Here is an 8,107-nt window from a genome sequence, read left to right as displayed (position 1 = left end):
TGACTTCTCAGGGACAAGCATCCAGCACAATAATTGAAGGGCAAAACCAGGATGTAACTACAAGAAGGAGCAAATTCCCAGAGGTAAATAGAGATACGAACATTCAGGTGTGTTTCCAGAACAATTGTTCCTGAGGGTCCTCGATGCTGAGCAAAGAGCCTGGGGACTTTAGGCCCTAGATGGTCTACAGGACCCCTCTTCCCAAGATCCCATCTTAACCAGGTCACCCAGCTAAAGCTGGAGCACACGGTAGCTGACTCAGTATACCTTTTGTGGAAGACTTACCTGCTCTACACTTCTCCTTACTTTCTACTAGAGGCTAGAAAGCCACAAAGCAGAGACACCAAGTTAGCAGGATGGACAACAAGGGCATATGAAAGAGGAGGGGAGATGAAGAAAGGGAAAATTAAGAAAATAAAGGCTGGGTCTAGATAGGCAATGATTCACGGAAATTTCAGGATTCAACACTCATCTTCCTCCCATCTCCTTTTCTCTTCTGGATCTTCAAATCTTAGATTTTGCTTTAGCCCCCACTAAAAAATTCTCTTCTACAAAGTCTTCTTCGTTATCACAATTCAACACTGGCACCTCTCCTTTTCCCAAACACGTTGGACAATTTCAGCCTGAACTGCGAGCCAAGGTCTTTATTACATGCCTCTGGTTTTAAGTGTATAATCCTAACACACTGTCCCAGCAATAAGTTTTAGTTGTTCATGGACAAGTTTATGCTTGAAATTTCTCTTACAGATATGACCTACTACTACATTTCACCACAAGATATGCATTGACTCACTCATTGATTGAACTGCCTCCTGCCAGCGTGGGATCATAGATGCAGATATTGGCAGAAGAAGCCTCACGAGCTCTATCAAGGGCCTGCCAATCCTTGGCCCAACCACCGAAAGTGATTGAAGTTGCTATTTCATTCAGAAATCAACTACTATTTGTTCATCAGTGATTCACCCAGTTACTATTTTTCAAACACACATTTGGTTTCTAAAATACAAAGTCAAGGCATTGCTGACTTTTTATGAACTTTTTTGTCATGGATATTTTTTTCTAAATAGGTAGATAGTAGAAGTTCGGGTTCAAGAAATTTTTTTACGTTAAAAAATAATCTCTACATAATATTAGAAAAAGTTGGAACCACTGAACCACACACCAAATGCTAAAGTATCCCTCATTTGGTCTGGCAACACGCTGCTAGCTGGCACACAGGGTCCAGATTCTCCATTACGAACTCAACCTGCCACAGAGCGAGTTCCTTTGAGTGGTTATTTTTGAGCCTGCCGAAAAAAGAGTTTCTGAATTTACAAAAGCTCCAAGCCTAGGGCAAAGTTTAAATGCTACTGATGTAACTATCACCTTGGCCTATTTCCTGGGAGCTGGAACCATACATAGTCTAGAGACGTGATTTAAACCATTAGCTCTCTTTCAGCTTATAATAAACAATAAAGTCTAGTTCCAATCCTTTCCTGTCCCCAGTGCAGATTATTCAGAGTCCCATCATTGCATGGCCAGGAGCAGGAGACCACCAAGCTTCCGCATGTTTCTGGCATTAACAGAATCAGTTAGGCTCCTCTGCCTCCTTGACCTTTCACTACTTTTATTGTGGAAATTCATTACCTTTATTTTCACAAACTATCTGGCATTATAGCTATTTGGCATAGTGAATCTCATAGAAATAAATGGATGTCACTCGAATGCCCTGATACTTAAATTTCTACATGCTTCATTATCCAAAGGCAACTGCCAGGTTAACCAATAAATATCCAAATTCTGACAGGACTTCCATATTTTATGATGACATTATTTATATTCAGGGCAAAAATGAAATAGGTCTTAAACTGAGGTGTGATATAGTGATTCCTACTCCAAAAACTAGCACCTAGAAGGAGGCAGCTAGGGCTTGCAACTTTCTTTGTAGAGTATCCACAACCAACCAAGCCTAAGATTAAATTGATTAACCGAAAATTAAGGCCAGCCTGCCAACCTCTCCATCACCTCTAGAGACGAAACCAACATTTATGAATTAGCCCATGCCAATAACTGTGCTGTGCTTTTGTCTACTGCATTTAACATTCCATAACAGATAGATACTATTCTTACTGCTGTTGAGCAGATAAGACATTAAGCCTCACAGGTTGTATAAGAAAACCCAGGTAAAACAGCTAGTGTGTGGCAAAGTTGGACTCAAACTGGGATTTTCTGACTCCAAAGTCCATACATTTTCCACTATGCTACATTGCCTTTCAAGAGAAATATTTATTTGCCTAGCAACTTCACAGCCAGAGTTGGTGGACAGATTTGGATCTGACCCTAGTATAGGAGAGTGAGAGATACCTGGAGGGCTTAAAAATTGGTGGCACCAAAAATTCAAACTCTTCTTCACACAAGAGCTCCAGCGGAGTTTTTAAAGTAGTATTCCTTCGGCTGGCCCTGCTAACAAAGATGTTGCAAAAACCAAATGTGAGCAAACATGGCCTACTTACACATATTTGTAATTTCCTAAACAATGGGTGGCGAGTGTCCAGTATGGAGCTCCAAGTACAGATGCCAAGTCGATACCCCTCATGGTCTTTAGATGGAGCTAAGTCAGTGAAGAACACTGTGGGATGAGCATGATGCAAGACAAGGGAGCTTCTCAGTGTCAGGAGCTGCCTTCATCCCCACAGAACTCGCAACAATGGGGATAAGAGTTTGCAAATGCTGTGGACTGACTGCGACTGTGCTGTTAGGAAAACTGCTAACCCAAATCAGCCAGCAATACCAGTTATCTTCATGATGACTTTGGAGCAGTTCTCAGAACTAAGCTGTGGGAAGAAGGCCAAATGGGGTTATACATGACTCAAATAAAGCTATGGATAAATTTATTTTGTTTTTTTTTTTTTTATGCAAACATTTTTCCCAACTGAAGAATTATAGTGTCGGTATGAATGCACATTAAAAGAAAAGAAATTGAGTTGTGTTCCAAGGGATTTGTATTGACTGTACAGGCAGCTAATGACATGGTTTGCTTCTCCAGAAGAATCATCACTCATTTTCAGAATGACCTTGTAGTTTAAACTCTTTAAATTGAGAACACAATGAACAATCTCTTCTGCTGAATTCATAAGTAACTAAAACACTGTAGCACTAAGCCATTATTTGGGTAACTCCTTTGCCTGTTGAAATCTGGGTTGATCCTTGTTTGTGCATCAGCCTTTCTAAGCTGATGATATCTGCAAATAGGTCTTTCTATACAAGTTGAAGAGACCCTGATTCAATAGAACCACAGGTCACAGATCATTTGCTTAGCCTTTCTCAACACAGAACTTTGGCAAGGAGGCTGGGAAGTTTTCACTTGGCTCATAGACATCTAGCCAGATGGATTTGTTTCTGAGCAAGGTTAGAAGGAACTAAAAGTAACCACTCACCTGGTCACCAGCTAGCCTAGCCCTTTTAGTGTACCTAGTCAGCCTCGAAGCTCTGCTCTGTTAACTGACACCTTGGTAATTTGTATTGTTGTCTTTGCAGGTGTTCACAGAGCCATAGAATAATATGACTCCAATCTGTGATCAACTGACTCAACAATTTTATCTTATAAAAGAAAAAGCTAACCTTCAGAGAGGTTAAGTAATTTGTCTAAGTTTATCCAGCTAGGAGGTGGCAGAGCTGTTAAAAAACTAGAATCTGAACTTATAGAAACCAGACTCGACTCCATGGCCCAACCTCACTCCTGAGTATGTGTCAAGACAATGGTTTTCAGCCGTTAGAGCACATCAGAATCACCTAGAGGTGTGTTAAAACACAAATTTCAGCCTATCTCTGGAATTTCAGATTCAGTGGGTCTGGGGTGGGGCCTTGGAATTTACATTTCTAACAAGTTCCTAGGGAATATAGATACTCTTAGTCTGGGGCCCACAGTGATCTAGGATGTGTGTAAGAAGTTGTTCCTCTGACCCCAGAAACACAAAAGATTCATCTAAAAACTCAGAATAAAGCAGTTTGTTCCAGTTTCCATGTCTGTCCTGGGCCAAGTAAGTTAGGTTGAAACTGTCTTCTACAATACATATTTTGGAGGCAGTAATCAAAGATGAAGAGAAAATTCTCAGGCAAATATAGAAGCCAGTTAGAGGTCCATGGAAAATAACCTGGATGAAGATGGAAGGCAAGCCCAGGCCAGAGGGCAGGGGAGAAAAAAGGTACTGGTCAGGAGATGAAATGATGAGCATTAGAGCACAGACTCAGTCTGGCTTAATCTGGTCATACACTACATGCAGTCAAGAACATAGGAAAATGGCAATTAGACTGATGAGCTGTGATCAGAAACACCAAAACTCATGTGCAGAGAGCAAGTATTGATTCACAGAGAGGAAGTGAAACCCAGCTGCAACTAGAGGTGACTCTTCATTCATTTATTAAATCATTCAGTAAACATTTAATGGGTACTCCTCTGTGCCAAGCCCTGCACTAAGGACCGGGGATGCAAAAGTAAGAAGGCATTGCCTCTGTTCTCAAGACACTGCGCTCCAAAAAGGAGAAAGTGTGAATACATGCAACTCTGATGAACGGCATAACTGTTGAAGAAAGGTACAAAGCACCTCAAGGAGAGAGGTAACTTCTTGGGAAAAACGTCAGTTTCAGGCTTCTCTTGCTTTTATCACCAACTAAATGTTAGTTTATCCCAGAGTTCTAGCCTTAGACTTCTTATTGTTAATGTCTGTTGGTGACCTCCAAATGCTGGAATTCAATCCACATGCTCATGACCCTGACTCTCCATTCACAGCCTGATTTATCCCACAGTCCATCTCCCCAGTTATCATCTCCAACAGCCATCTGGACCAATATGCCTGGATATCAACCCCTGAACCTCAATGTGTTCAAAACTAAATTTGCTTTTGTTTGTATTTCTAACAGTAAAGTGAATTATTTCATCATTTAAACAGCCTCCCAATCTGAAATACTCTACTTGTCCTTGGTTCTTCCCTCTCACTCACTTTCCATTCCTGATGTTAGCAGGATCTCTTATTTCTGCCTCCATAACTGTTTCCATCCGGCCTTTCCTCTCTGTGGTCACTGCCTTTATTATCTCTTCACTAGGTTACTAAAACTTCCTCTTCTTTGTAGTCTCTGCTTAAGTCTTAACCTTCCATAGAGCACTGTCTTTCACACCCTAAAAGGCCGCTGGGAAGCTTCATTTGCCCTTTCATGCAGTTATCAGTATGAAGGATGATGGATGAGGAAGGGCTAAGAGCCCAGGGGTGGCATGTCACAGAATCCGCCCAAGGTTCAGCTCGTGTTTGAAGGACCATAGCAATAAATGAAGATGGAGTACAACCAAGTCTTTGCCATCTCTGAATGTCAAGAAAAGGACACTTAACTTTATTTGGTCAGCCATGGGGAGTGCGAGAAAACTTTTGAAAAGAGATGTGATGTAATCAGAGGCAGGCATTAAGAAGATTATTTTGGCAGTAGCTTATAGAAAAGATTATATGGAAAATAGATTAGCAGTAAGGAGACCAGCTAGGACATATCTGATTAGCATTGAAGGTTTGAATTCAGTTGGCAGTTGTAGAAACAGAACATAAAACATGGGAGAAATGTTTTGGAAATAGAATTGGTATTCTTTTTAAAAAGTAACAAAAGTATCTTAATCGTGCCCTTAAAAATATATTTAATTTTTGTGTAATCCTCATTACAGCTTGAATATTCTTATATGCATATTCGTACTTTATTGACTCCTTGTTTTATTTCCTACTTATTCTTAAAGCCTTGGGTTAAATATTTAACCTTCATTTCTTTTGTGAATTATTCCTTAATGTTCCTTCTGCTTTGGTCCCCCATTTAGAAGAGAGTTTATTATTTCTTCTGGGTTACTCCCCCATTTTTTATTTCCTACTTTGACCTTGCTCTTAATTTATTTGTCTTCTAAGATAATTCGCTATGTACTCTTTAATGTACTTTTACCTGCTTTCTCCTCATCTCTTTCCTCCCTTTATTTCCTCCCCACCTATTTCTTCCCTGAAAATTAATTCATATCACCCAAGGTGACACCCACCTCCCAACCCTTTGACTATGATTCCACCTTTCTGGTTCCTATTATTGCTAAAGAGTAGTTGACCTTGCCACTTCTCTTTTTCATCAAGCACGGCAATGATGACAGTCCCTCTGATATCCACCTGCTTAACATTGTCTGTTGTATCTCTCTCACACTTCTAAACCAGTGATGCCACACCAGCCCAATGCTATTACTGACACTGCAGGAGAGACTTTTGGTGAGGTCAGTGTTTCCAGGTGGAGCCCAGCTGGCCCCCTCCACAGGGACATTACCTGGATGAATTCACCAATTCACATGGGCCAACCAATGTCCAAAGCCAACTGTGGAGGTTCAGAACCACCATTTCATCTAAAGCCTTAGAGAGGGGCTCTTGCTAACCAAGCTCACAAACATCGAAGCATTAATAAGAATTTCGGTGTAGTAATATTCCATAAGAAATCCAGCAGTCACACGAGTCAGAATGACTAAAATGTCCTCTGTCTCCATGGGAAGTTTTTATAGCACTCTTTCATACTTCAGGGAAAGTCCTGTCCCTAAGATTATAAATCTTCAATCCAAACAGCCAACATTACAACTCCCTTTTTAATTCCTTCCATTGCTAACCAATCTCAGGGGTGATTGCCATTTTCTTTCTCTACGCATGCTAGTAGATTCCATTAGATAGCAAACCAAACCATGCTGCCCTGGAGTCTAGTCTGTCTCTTTGCCTAGGTTTTTATCTTCTTTGTGCATAACATTAAATAACAAAAGTAAACCAATTACATTGAAACAACACTGTTAAAACATTTTTCAAATTGTGATATAGTAATATGTGTGTATCCTGATTAATTACAAAATCTAGCACTGGGTCTAATAACTATTATAATTTCAAAGTAGTAATGAACATCAAAGATATTAAAAATATATCTGTCAACTAGATGTATATGAAGATGTCTGTGATTTCTATTGGTGACTGTCACAGGTACTACTAATAACTACTCTGGTTTGCTGTCTACATTCGTAATTTAGTGAAATGCTCAATTTCAGTCAAAGATTTGTATAAATAGAGATGTAATTTTTTTCCATCCAGTATCACAAGTTTTCTGAATTTTATCCACGGACATCAACAATTTATGGAACCTAGGTTAATAATTCTTACTAAGTCGACTTGGCGTGGTTCTGCTTTTTTCCATTGCATGCTGGTTTTATTATAGTGTGTTTCTCACATCACAATTTCTAAGTTGTTGGGTAACTCATTCCAGTCTATATATATTACCTACAGTTATCAGATATGTTCTCCATCATTTCAAGAACATTTTTCCTTATATTTAAAAAAAGTAGGAGATAATCACTAAAAACAAAAAACAGCTGAAGTATCCACCAAGTGCTGAATAGGTAAACAAATGTGGTATATCTACTCAAACGAAACTACTCACAAATTAAAAGGAAAAAATTAATGAAATATACAACAACATAAATTAATACCAAAGAACTGTATTAACTGAAAGAAGCCAGAATCAAAAGGCTACCTACTGTGTGATTCCATTTATATGACATTATGAAACAGGCAAAACAGACAGAAAACAGATCAGTGGTTACTAGGGGCTGGAGTGAGGGAAAGAAATTCACTACAAAAGAGTGTGAGGGAACTTTTTAGATGGAAATATTCTAACTCATGATGCTGGTGGTAGTTGCATGACTGTATATTTTTGTCAAATTTCATATAACTGTACACTTACAAAGGGAGAATTTTTCCATGTGTAAATTATAGTATAATATATCTTTTAAAACTATGAGAAAACATATGTGGATCTTCACTTAATAGAAATTGTACTTTTAATATCAATTCATAGAGAAATACATGAGTACATGTAAACTCAAGGATCTACAACAACCCTAGAGGACAGGGGTGGGGCTAACTTTGACCCCAGTGACCAGACAACTACGTTAGCTTCCTGAGTGGTCTCTCAGCCTGTAGATTTTCCTCCTCCAGTGAATCTTTCTCCTGGTTCAATCTTCCTAGTTTTATCCTATCAGTCTATCACTGAGAACTCTCAATTAACCCTTTATATAGACTTATTATCGGAA

Source organism: Pteropus alecto, unplaced genomic scaffold (genome assembly GCF_000325575.1).
Source record: "Pteropus alecto unplaced genomic scaffold, ASM32557v1 scaffold146, whole genome shotgun sequence".
In the NCBI taxonomy this organism is placed as follows: domain Eukaryota; kingdom Metazoa; phylum Chordata; class Mammalia; order Chiroptera; family Pteropodidae; genus Pteropus; species Pteropus alecto.
This window is presented reverse-complemented; position numbering follows the sequence as displayed.